Source organism: Parasteatoda tepidariorum, chromosome 3 (genome assembly GCF_043381705.1).
Source record: "Parasteatoda tepidariorum isolate YZ-2023 chromosome 3, CAS_Ptep_4.0, whole genome shotgun sequence".
Lineage (NCBI taxonomy): Eukaryota > Metazoa > Arthropoda > Arachnida > Araneae > Theridiidae > Parasteatoda > Parasteatoda tepidariorum.
In genome coordinates, this window is record NC_092206.1 from 53,811,026 (window position 1) to 53,824,189 (window position 13,164).

The window sequence follows — 13,164 nt, forward strand, 5'->3', positions numbered from 1 at the left end:
TAGTTTTCGCGATAAAATATTTCGTTAAGGGGACTAAGGCAAGGATGTTCTTTCATTCTCTGTCCGTTACAAATTTCTGCCTGACCAGAAGAGGGCGTTGTCATCACTCACATAATTCTGTAATCACTTATGTGGCAGGCAATGGTTTGAACTGGACGACTCATTGGCGAGCCCCATTTCGTATCATATTGTTTTACTATTAAATTTGTTCGTTATTAAATATGGTTTATTTATTCAATGCACCCATTCGCCACTGAATCATTCTGCAATACTGTCCTTACTGTGGGCGCAACGTTGGCCCACCTAATATGGTGTCCCTGAAAGAGTGGCCAACAAGTTCAGCCTATTGATACCTGAATGACGAGTGTAAATCGGGTGGGCATTGGAAAAAAATATATTTTGCAAAGGGTCAATTATAAAAACCTTGGAAAAGGTTCGTTAAAAGGACTTGAGAATTTCTGATAAAAATGACCCTTTATAAAGCTTTAAAGGCAATTAACTAATAAATGATGAAATGTGAAAATATTCGAACTAAAGCTTGATCTTTAAATAAACAATTTAGGCAACTGTTTACGCTTTTTTAAAAATAATAAATCTCTTTTTTTTAAAATCATAACCTCCTTCATTCATTAGTCGTACTAGTCGTCTTATTCATTAGTTGAACTAGTTTAGAACCAGGGGTCTGTTTAGAAGAAATTTGGGTCCGTTAACGGACCCTTCACAAAATATCTTTTCATAAAAACGGACCCTTCACAAAATATTTTAACTTAAAAACGGACNCCCCTGAAAGAGTGGCTAACAAGTCCAGCCTACTGATACCTGAATGACGAGTGTAAATCAGGTGGGCATTAGAAAAAATATATTTTGCAAAGGGTCAATTATAAAAACCTTGGAAATGGTTCGTTAACGAACTTGAGAATTTCTCATCGAAATGACACTTTATAAAGCTTTATAGGCAATTAACCAATAAATGATGAAATGTGAAAATATTGGAATTAAAGGTTGATCTTTAAACAAACAATTTGGCAATTGTTTACGCTTTTTTTAAAAATAATAAATCTCTCTTTTAAAACCATAACCTCCTTTATTCATTAGTCGTAACTTCAGAACTAGTTGAACTAGTTCAGAACTTATTAAGAGACTAATCCAATAAACATGCATAACAAAAAGAAAAGTATGCCTTTTAAAATCTGGGCAAATACGGATATTATAACCATTATTAAGCTTCAAAAGATATTGTGAATTTAAGTCACATTATTGTTTTAGATTAGTGATTCCCAAAATGGTCTATATTGATCCCCAGGGGTCGACGACAATGTGCAAGGGTTTTCATGTCAAGTGAAAAAAAATTGGGGGCCCATGAAATAAAAATGGGGGTCAACGATAGTGGATCTCATATGAGCAGGTCGTTACTTTTAATTTTGGCGTTTCATGAATGGAATAATCAACATACACTGATAGTACCTACTTACTTACATTATACTACCTTATAAAATAAAGACATATATCTATCTACATTTTACATGACTTATAAAAGTAGCTATATAAGTAAAAAATTTTATTAAAATTTAAGTTATTAGGATAATTTTTAGATATATAAAACTGAATTATTATAAACTAGCAGTTGCCTGCAGCTCTGCCCGCGTACGTTTTTATTTTCTCTGCGTGTAAGGTTTTATTTTGTAACAAAAAAGTATTTTCCAGAGGTAAGTAGCAGTCTAACCTGTGTCAACTCTTTAGCTGGCTAGACTTTCAACTTAATCAGCGCACAGATAACGGAGATTTGCTGCATAGTTTTTACGTGAAAACGTAATAAACAACCGACAATACACCTACGGTTTTGTACACAAACTTATTTCCGCAATTATAATATTAGTAGCGGAGTACGGGTTTTATAGTGGAATCATTTTATTCCATTTACATATTAATTAAATTAGTTTTAATTTAATTAATAAATGTATAAAATAAACATGTGTTTTTTTCACATTACACTTCAATACAGTTAGAAATTTAAATCTTTCACAGTGAGTAGCACTATACCAGCTATCAAAAATACATTTGAAGTTGATGAATTTACAAAAAATCAACATCAGGATAAGCAGGGGGTCTATCCAAAACTGAAAAACATGGCAAGGGGTCTGCGAGACAGAAAAGTTCAGGAACCACTGCTCTAGATGTAAAAAAATGACTCCAATGGTAATGTAACGCGGAAAAAGAAAATGTAATAAACCAAACGAGTGTAAGTAGTTATTTAAAAACGCAAAACCAATAAAATGTGTAGTAAAATTACCGTTACCTAAAGAAAAGAGATGAGAGTTAGAAATCAATTGATCCAAATGCTCAACAAATTAAATTAAAATTATTCAGTATCGAATTAAAGTTCGAATATAAAACACTTGAGAAATAAATTCTAAGGGCCTATTAACCAGAACGTAATCAGAAATATAGAGCATCATAATTTACCATGAAGGTAAACTCAACAATAAGTTCCAACAGTACTAACGCGTTTGTGGTTCTTCAATTTTCAAGATAATTTCAAATACTTGCAAAATATTTATTACTAGTACAATGAGTTCATATCAACCAGCTACCGCTGAGATTCCAAATTGGTTCACCTCATTGGGAGGCGAACGCTGCTCAGATACTTATGATAGACAATTCCTTTGCTAATAACATCAGTTCTTCCTTTCCATTTCATTCCCTTGTTAAATCTATCTTGCCTTGAACTGCCTTTTTCGGCTACTGTCTTTCTCTTCGGCTACCACGTTTTAATCTTGTTTTTTTTTCCTTCAAACTTTATTTTATTTTCCATTTCTTTCTTGGCAAACGTTTCTTTTTTAAATTTGTTTCGTTTACATCACTGTTGGCGAACCTTGATAATGGTCATCTTGCTTTGAGTACTCGAAACATATCGACTTTTTCCACCTTAATTTTTTAAGCTTATGAAATTTTTCCCATTTACTAGTATATATTTCCCTTCAGTTGTTTGGAATCATTCAATTAGCTTCGTATGAACATTTATATTTTCTTTATAAATGACCATAACAATATAATGATAAAAGAAATTGCAATTAATTTAAAATTTACAAATTGTTATTACTTATTAATTAATTGTTTTGCAGGAAACGCATTAGATCAGCAATTCCCAAACTGGATCTCAGGGATAAATATATCAATCTCAACAGAGTCCCCCCCCCCATTTTGATAATTGTGAATTAATTGGCTTACTGGGTGCAACGTATAAACAACCGATTCGGAAAGTCAATCGAAAAGTTGGTCCCCGTTGCATTATGTGTAGAAATAAGTAATTATCTTTCAATTAGTTTCATTGTAAAAGAATAAAATCAGTAACAACTTCCTTGAACTTGTTTGAATGAACTGCTATCTGTTAGCAAAACAATCTCGATATTTAAGTCGTTGAGGAGACGTGCAAGCTTAAATGATAAATCACCGACCTACAACTTGCACAATTATTATAAAGCGGAAAAAGTTCGCACAATATACTTGTTTTTGTCTTTAGCGAAAAGTTAAACTAACACTTTAAATGAATTGTAATTGAACAAGAATAAACATCGAGATAAATTTTTTACTTAAATTATAATTATCTGTATTGCTAATGGTAAAAATAATAAATTATGAGTAATGTAACAAATAAAAACAATTTAACAATAATAATAAAGTAACATATAATTATTAAGAAACAAATAATAATATATAAAATAAAAATAAAAAAAAGAGAATTAAACGTGTGAGTTCAGTTAGTTTAAGGTTTGGTGGCAAAAACTAAGCTCTAAATGTTAAATTCTACTTTCCGCTGTACGTTCAATACAAAGATAATTAAAAAAAGATTCTAATAAATAAAAAGTCAGAAATCAATAAATTGAATATGCGTTTAAAACTGCGTGATTTTCCCAACCTCTATACTTTTCTCCTCTCCGTTACCATGGTTTCAACAAATCTTGTTTTCTTCCCCCAGGCTAGTACTATATTACAAATTCGTACTGAAACATACTGCCTTTAGGCAGAAATCAAGATTTATGGAAACCATCGTAACGTATAGGGGCAAAGTGGGGAGTAATCGCAAAAACTTGAGTCACTTATTATATTTACGAAGACAATAAAATATTGAAAACATGATTAGACATTATCTAAGTCAAAAACTATATTTAACATCATGAATGGTAAACTTTACATCTAACATTATTAATATCAATAAAAAACGGTTAATTAAAATTGCTATTCAATTAAAGAATCAAAACTTAAAATTCAATTTTAAAAAAAATCTAATACCATACAAGTCAAAAACTACTTTCAACAGTCATAATATTTAAAACTACATCGTATGTAGTATTAATGCCGTAACAAATAAAGCAGTACAAAAGGATATAGTTCTGACTTTTATCAATCTATTTTGTATTAAAAGAAAAAGTCGATATCGTGATTATGAACTATTTCGAGTATTTCTGTCACCAGGTTAAAAGTGTAATTACTTTGAACCCAGTCCCATGTGCTCCGATCTATTCACGTGTTTCACTCATCGATCCGTTATGTAGGGGTTCGTGAAAAAGCAAGAGTTCCCATTTTTAGAATCTACCAAAGCGTTTCGGTACACGTGTCTGAGAATTTCAAAAAAACACACACCACAGGCAGTCATGGTTTATCGCTTTCTATTTCTGCAGATCTCTGGCGATTTCGGGGATTTGACTTGTCAACCAGTAAAACTTATGGAGGTGACTGTTTCATTTACTTTAACCGATTGCAGAAGATGACGTGTTTGTAGGATTGCTCAAATTTCCCCCCAAGCGTGTAACATGTTGATATTTACATTTCTTAAATGAGATAGCTTATTAAAGATGAGACGGTCCGAGCTCGGCATGGGATCGTCAACTAAAAGACATCTCTAAGCTCAAGATCATGGCAAAAAATTTTTCTTGTTTCGAAGTTGTTTTTTTTAAAAAAAGACAGAAAAAAAGCAAGGAGATATCCGTTTAGTTTAGTGATGCATAAAAATGTCAAAATTATAAGGTGAAAAAAAAATTTTTTTTTTGAATTGTCAAAAATGTGTAATCTTAATAGTAGTAATATCTTATTTATCCTTACGCTTGGCAAAATTTGGCTTTACGGTTTCACGAATTTTGTCCTTAATATCTGATATTAAATGTCGGACTCGGAGAGACTTAAATATAAATAAATAAAACAAATTCTATACGATTAAAAATAAATAACGATTCCAACGATTAAAAATAAATAACGATTCTAACGATTAAAAATAAATGAAACAAATTCTATATGATTGAAAATAAATAACGATTCTAACGATTAAAAATAAATAAACAAAACAAATTCTATACGATTGAAAATAAATAACGATTCTGACGATTAAAAATAAATAAATAAAACAAATTCTATACGATTGTAAATAAATAACGATTCTAACGATTAAAAATAAATAAATAAAACAAATTCTATAGTTTGTTTAAAAGAAGAACTCCTCCAGACATTCGTCTGAACCTGTGGCGGTGACTATGGTAACAAGGTATGACTATTTCAAGTAGGGGTGCGGGATCCCTGTTTTGGAGTGGTTTCGGGTCGGGTCGGGGAGAGAAAGGGAATCTCTTCGGCCTATTGTGTTAGTTCTAGAGTGAAGCTACCCTCCTTAAAATGCGCCATTCTTGTTCCCATAGCACCAGACGATCTCAGACTTTGTGGCGGGAGGAGTTCTTAGCTTAGACAAAATGTACTGATCTCAGTTTCAGACTTCGAAGTTTCCGAACTCTGGCCTCTAATGAATAGCCAAAGCTAATATTAAATTATCTATTAGCTCAGTATTAAATTATCTATTCCATAGCTAGAAAAATCACTACAGTAATGTGTTAATCTGTCTAATAGTTCTATCACAATAGTTGTCTTTTGGTCTCGCACTTTGTAAATTTTAGTTTCATAACTTCGTAAATTTGCCCTTAATCTGATATATTAGAGCTTGGACTAAACCTTAAAATAAATTTTTAAAAAAATTCTATTTATCTTAGGGCTCGGACTTAAAAAAAAAGTTAACGGCGTCGGGGCTCTAAAAGATAGCCCAAACTCCTCTCTATATTACATTATATATTTTATTGCTTGAAAAATGTGGTTTAATCACTACTTCACAATGTTTTTTAAATGTTTTGATTAAAAAATAAGCAATCTCAATAGTAGTACATAGTTTGCAAATTTCGGTCTTTATCTGACACATTAAATCTCGGATTCTAACTTAAAAAGAAAAGAAAAAATAGATCTCGGGTTTGATCAAAAAAGTTTTTGATCTCGAACTACCCGAGCTTATCACCATTAGATATATATTTCTTTTCTGTAAAAACTGTTACATCACTACAATACATTGCAATCAAGAAATTCAGCTATTATTTTTTCATTATTGACATCATTCATTATCGAGATTAAATAGCTACTCTATATGGCCAATGTGTGACTTTGTAATTTTATACAGAACCGAGGAGAGAAGGAGACATCTGGATCAAGGATCAAGATCAGTTTGTTTTTACGGAAGAATTCCTGAGTATAGTTAATTCGCATAAGAGATATCACTCTTTTTTTTTTCGCTAGGAGGCTATGACTAACATCTCGTAGAAGAGAGAAGGCCTTCGCACTGATCAATTGAGTAGTCCATTAACTGTGCAGTGGAGGGATAAGAAAGATGCCACAACGTTCGGGCTACTAGAGGATGGGATCTCTCGTTTATGGTAACCCGGGCGAAGACTTTCATTTTTCTATGAGGTGTTGCTCTAAACCCGGTTTTATAAACCGTGGTTGTTTATCATTTATCATTGAAGATCAAGGAGAAAAAACGGTTTATATCTATTTAAAAAAATCGATTGGATTGCCATCTGTTGCATTATGAGGATGACTAAATATTGGCAAATCAATACCCCCTCCATTCCCTCGAATTTTTTTTAAATTTTTTTTTATTTTAAAAAAAACAATCTTAAAAAGTCAAAATTTTGGCTTTTTATGGTACCCTACAAATATTTTATGTTATCGTTTAATTTATGCCTTGACAAATCATTGCACAGAGTTGCGTACACTAAAAAAAAAATTCATATAATAAGCAATCGTGTTATCAGGTAATAGCAAGTTACCGTGTGTGATTTGAAACCAAATGAAATAATAAATTTCCTACTTTATGAAATTTCGAAATCTTTTAATGAATGAAAATTACAGTATAAAATATTCCGAACGTCTACTTTTAGTCATAAACCCCAAAGAACCGAGGAAAAAATTGCGACGCGTAAATACTCGAATTTAATTTCCTTTGATTAGTACTCAAACCCACTATCATAAACACTCATGCTACGGAAAACAAAACCCAAAGCGTGCATCAAAAGTTAACATCTGAAACTAATGTTAGTAATTTCAGTTAGTAAATAGTTAACATCTGATATCAAAGACATAGTTGTGTTTTATATAAAAATCGCATATTTTGAAATTTCGAAATTTTTTAATGAATGAAAATGACAATATAAATTATCTTAGCGTCCATTCTTAGTTTGTTAACCAAATAACCACTAAACTAAACAACCAAAATGCAAATAGTCGAATCTGCTATCAGTTGATTAGTACTTAAACCAAATATCATAAACATTCATGTTACATAAAATAACGTAACGCATCCATCAAAACAAAACAGAAAGTACGACCGAAAGGAATTACAGCGTCACCTGTCGAAAACTCTTTGAACCATAACCAGGAATTCTGGGAGAAAAACATTCATGGCCTCGCATTTAAATTTGCAGAAATTTTATTTTTTATCTTAACTGTTTCACAATTATACATTTTTGTTAACTATCAATGAGTCAACACGTTTCTACTTAACTTATACATTTATTAAACCATTTCTTTTTCGTCTAACCGTACAATCACTTATTAAAGCAAGCTATTTATATTCTAAACATATTTGTTCTAATGTTTGAAAACATTAAATAACAAAAATAGAGAACCATTCTTTAGATAATAACGTATTTTAATCAACGTAAGGTTGTACCGACCATGAACTCCTGTAGCTTAATACTAATGACAGCTAACCACGGTCAACGCCCAAACGGGAATCAAAACTTGAATGGTTAACGAAGACCTATGGATGCACACACCTTCGAAAATAAGACTTTCCCTCTATTTCATATTATATATACGTTTCAAATTGACGATGCTTCTAACAATATGAGGGCGTTTCTTCATTTAGTACACAACAATAAGGCATGTTGTTTGGTGACTTATTCGATTTGTTGATAATGCATCGATAAAGATAACATTGCGTTGAGTCAATTTTGTGTGGTTAGGGCATGAAAAAAAAAGAACTAATTTGGGAAGTTCTTTTTTTCCTTTTATCATAAAAATATGCTTTTTTTTTACCAAGTTTTTAAATTAAATCTTCTGGAAGCAGCAGGTTTAATGAAAAGCTATGAAGCGGTAAATTATTTGAGCAAGTAACTTCATAAAGCTGAATTAGAGAGTAAAAAAATACAACTCAAATTTTATATTTCTATCGTATTAAATCAATAAATACCCATACCACAATGGATAATAAATACCCATTTATACAGGTTCTCGAAAAGTGAGTAAACGATTAAATGTTTCGAAAAATATACATCGGTTTAAAAATCTAAAGATACACGTGAAAGTAAATATTAGTAATTGATATCAAACTCACCTCCTTAATTTCACCCATGGGATGGAAAAAACTTCAAAATCTTAAGCTGGAACCTCAATCCCATCTTTAGGTTTTTACGTTTTGGTTTACAAATGTAATCGTATCTTAAAAACTAGGTACACAACGTTTAAAATAAAGATAAATCGAGATACTCATGTCAGATAGAAAAAAAAAATTGTAACAGATATGTCAAGCATCTTAAAGAGCGGGAAAAAAACTGATTTAATAGCATGAAACTTAACCCTTACGCCATCCCTTGAAGCTGGGACGAATCCCAGAAGTCAATGCTGAGTTTGATATTATTAAATGCAACTTTTAAAAACAATTCACGCTTGTTTCTAGAACTTTGATCCGATGCGGATTTAACCAGATCTAAGATCGTTTTCAATCTTTTTGGACGCCCTATTTGTGAACGAGCTTGATAAAATTCGATATCCAGTTATGGGTAACAATTTTTATGTATCATTAATTTTTTCGTATCGCATTACTATTTCCTTCATATCACATTACAATTTCTTTCGTTTCACATTACTATTTCTTTTATATCTAATTACTATTTCTTTCATATCACATTAATATTTCTTTCATATCACATTACTATTTCTATCACATCTCATTACTATTTCTATCACATCTCATTACTATTTCTTTCTTATCACATTACTATTTCTTTCACATCACATTATTATTTCTTTCACATCACATTACTACTTTTTCGTATCACATTACTATTCTTTCGTAGAGTATATTTCTTAACCTTTACATATGTGACGAGATGGAGATATTAACTCACAATTGAACTATTACTATTCTTTCACATTACTATTTCTTTCGTATCACATTACTATTTCTTTCGTATCACATTACTATTTCTTTCACATCACATTACTATTTCTTTCATATTACATTACTACTTTTTCATATCACATTACTATTCTTTCGTAGAGTATATTTCTTAACCTTTAGATATGTGACGAGATAGATATATAACTCACAATTGAACTATCACTATTCTTTTACATTACTTTTTCTTTCATATCATATTACTATGTCTTTCATATCACATTACAATTTCTTTCGTATCACATTAATATTACATTACTATTTCTTTCATATCACATTATTATTCTTTCTTAGAGTACATTTCTTAACTTTTAGATATGTGACGACATGGAGATATAAACTTGCAATTGAAACAAGTCGTAATTGTAAAATATTAAATATTAACATCAATAATTAAGGAAAAGAAAATTAATATTTCTTCATGACACAGTTTTATAAAAACACCCACACACACACACAAAAAAAAACTCACGTACTAAAACTTTCGAATAAGAATTTCAAATAATATAAATACATAAATCGAAGAAATAAAAAAAAAAACTGGCATGCTTCACAGTTTAAAATGTGTTGTGTGTCAGAAAAGCCTCCAAATTGCTTGATTATAGCTTGGCACGAAATAAAGAAATACTTTTTTCAGTCAATATTACTTTGTCCTTCAGTTTTTGTCATTTTGGCATTGAAAATGTCGGAAAATTGGTACAAGTAAAAAATAACGATTTTGTGAGCCACAGTAAATGACATATAAAAGAGCCCAAGTATACACAGTTTATTTTGAAACCTATGAAACGATAAAAATTATTAGATTATAACAGTTAATTCATTGGTAAAAGTTACTCGATTTTTTTCTTTTAACTCAAGGAAACTATCTGTATTAAAATATTAAAAAAGTTAATGAAGTTCACTTAAGTTCACTTGAAGGTTGGTAAAAATAATACTTAAAAATAAAATAAAACAAATTCAATTTATTAGAAGTAAATCAGATTTCCTTAATTTCTTTTAAAAATTTATCAACAAAATCATTTGCAAAATATATTAATAATACTTATTTAAAAACAATATTATAACTACAATAGTTAAAATTTCGAGCTGAAATGGTTTAAAATTCTCATTTATTTATAATAAAACCTATCACTAATTAAATTAAATCATATCTAGTTTTCTCGTACAAGTGATGATATCTGAGAGGGGATTTGTCAATTAGATATCTAAAAAAATGAGAAAATTAATTTAGATAAAAAAAACATTACTGAAAAAAATAAATAAATAAAATAATTAAGAAAAAAAAAACAATCACTTTAAGTTACTCATTAATTCTTCATTTTAGTCTTTCTACATTACTGATATACACTAACTAAGGAGTTTTAAAAGCACTTTTATATAAATAAGCATAAAAAAATGCATATAATTGAAATATGCTAATTGCCAGCAAATTATTTTGCATACAGCTAATGAAAAAATTGTAATTTACAAGTTTTATTTCACTCTTATCCGCCTTTAGTCTCTTTTTTTCCCTCATTTTATTAGTCAATTTAGATAGAATTGCAACACATCTCTCTTTGTTTATTTCTATATATTAAATGTTCAATATCATTGAAATTAAACTTTTAAAAAACACTTAACTTAATGAATACGTTATACTAATCAGATAGCAGAAAAAATATTTTAGACTTAAAAAACTTTTTTTTTAAAAATTCAGTTGATTAAAAAAAAATCACGATTTGCATTAAATAGATTTAAAGAAAAATCATAGTTGATTTTTTTTTAAAGAATCATGATTGATTGAATGATGATGCATTGATTGACGATTGATTAAAAAATGAACCAATGTTTTCCTTAAAGAAGTAAGTTATTTAAAAACAAATTAAATTACAATAGCAGTTTTATTTACGGATCTGTTATAGGAACCTATTTCTATTATGTAAATATCGGTTCCTATTTTATTGATCCATAGTAGTTCCAAATATTTTTCTTCTTTTACTTCCGATTCTTTTACTTTTAAGAAAAAAAGAAACATTTTTTTTCAAAAGTAGCGAACATTCACCTTTTCTTGCCTTAGTCGGACCAAGGCCATAGTACTACGCTAATATAATTTAACCTCGGTCTGAATACAGATATCGTCTGATCCTGTTTCAGATTTCTTTTTTCTTCCTCTGAAATGAAATCCGGAAAAAGAAAATAGGAAATAGATAACGTCTTTAGTTTATTTCTTACTTCTAACAGTATTCTTTTAAATAATAATTCTTGAACCTTGAAACGGGGTGCTATTTTCCCATACGTAAATGCAGTACTAAGCACTGGTGTACCCAAAAACGAAAAACTATTATCACCAATTACACTTATTACTAAGGCCCGGATTTTGATGACATTTGCATTTTTTGCATTTTTGGACATTCTTTGTCTTTTAGAGCATTTTTTTTAGATTTATAGGGCATTTTTCTTTAAATTTTGGGGTGTATTTTGCATTTTATTGCATTTTTTAAAGTTTTTTTTTTAAATTTTTCCAATTTTTATTATTTTTTTAATCAATTTTCATTATTACACTGGCTTCCAAACAATGAAGAAAATCTATAGGATATTAACAGGTGAAGCAAAATCTTTTCAAATTGAGGAAGAATTGTCAGTAAGTGAGACCGTCCTTTTCAAGTACGCACCTATAACATCAGTAGACGTTAAAAGAAGCTTCTGCAGGAATGTAAATTTACTTTCAGACAAGAGACGCTCGTTTACATTTCAAATTATCAAAAAACATTTAATAATCCAATGTAATTCTGATATTTAGTAATATTATGAGATGGAAGTTGTTATATCCATTAAAGTTTCTATACAAAATAAAAATATTTTGGTGTCAATATATTTTCCTTTTTTTGTTATTTTAGGATATAAAACATATTTTTCAAACTTTAATGAACGTAGAACAAGTATTGCATTGCTTTATATTTTTTAAATGACTCATAATAATTTTAAAGAGCAAAAAATTTTTTTAATTCAATATTTTTACTTTATTTAAGGCATTTTTTGAGCAATTTTTGCATTTTTAAGGGCATTTTTTGCCCTTCTTAAGGGCATTTTTTGCACTTTTTAAGGGCATTAGTTGAGAATTTTTAGGTCATCAAAATCCGGGCTCTACTTATTACAATTACAGTAGAGTCCCGATTATCCGAGTTAAAGTAGACCACAACTAACCCGGATAACCGAAAAACTCGGTTAAAGCGAAGAGTATATAAAAAGGAAAGAAAAATGAATAGGTATAAAGGTAGATTTAACAAATACAAAATTTATACAAGTACACAACATACAATTTTGTATTATAACTAAAAAGCTTATTAAAAAACACTTAAAGAGCATACTTTACGGGAATTAAAGGTCCTCAATCGTTAAGTAATTAATAATTAAAAGGCCCTCAATAAATTAATAATTAAAGTCCTTAATCGTTTTTTTGTTGTTGTTTGTTTTGTATTACTTTGGCACTATTCCGCAACAATGTGTCGCCAATTTTTTTAGAGAAAACAGGAAGGCTGTTGTCGCCTCTTCTTGTTGTTCTATATATTCAATAGTACTTTTAGGTTTTAGTCCATCTGTATAAGAGATTTTATAGGTTGATTCTCATCGTCACTGTCTTC

At 29.7% G+C, this 13,164-nt stretch overlaps 1 protein-coding gene across 6 annotated transcripts in view; it reads right to left on the reverse strand.

The window, feature by feature from the left end:
• The window catches only part of LOC107443996 (TSC22 domain family protein 4), a 290,113-nt gene that overhangs the window by 228,668 nt on the left and 48,281 nt on the right, over positions 1–13,164 (reverse strand). The gene's annotated exons all lie outside the window — the stretch shown is intronic.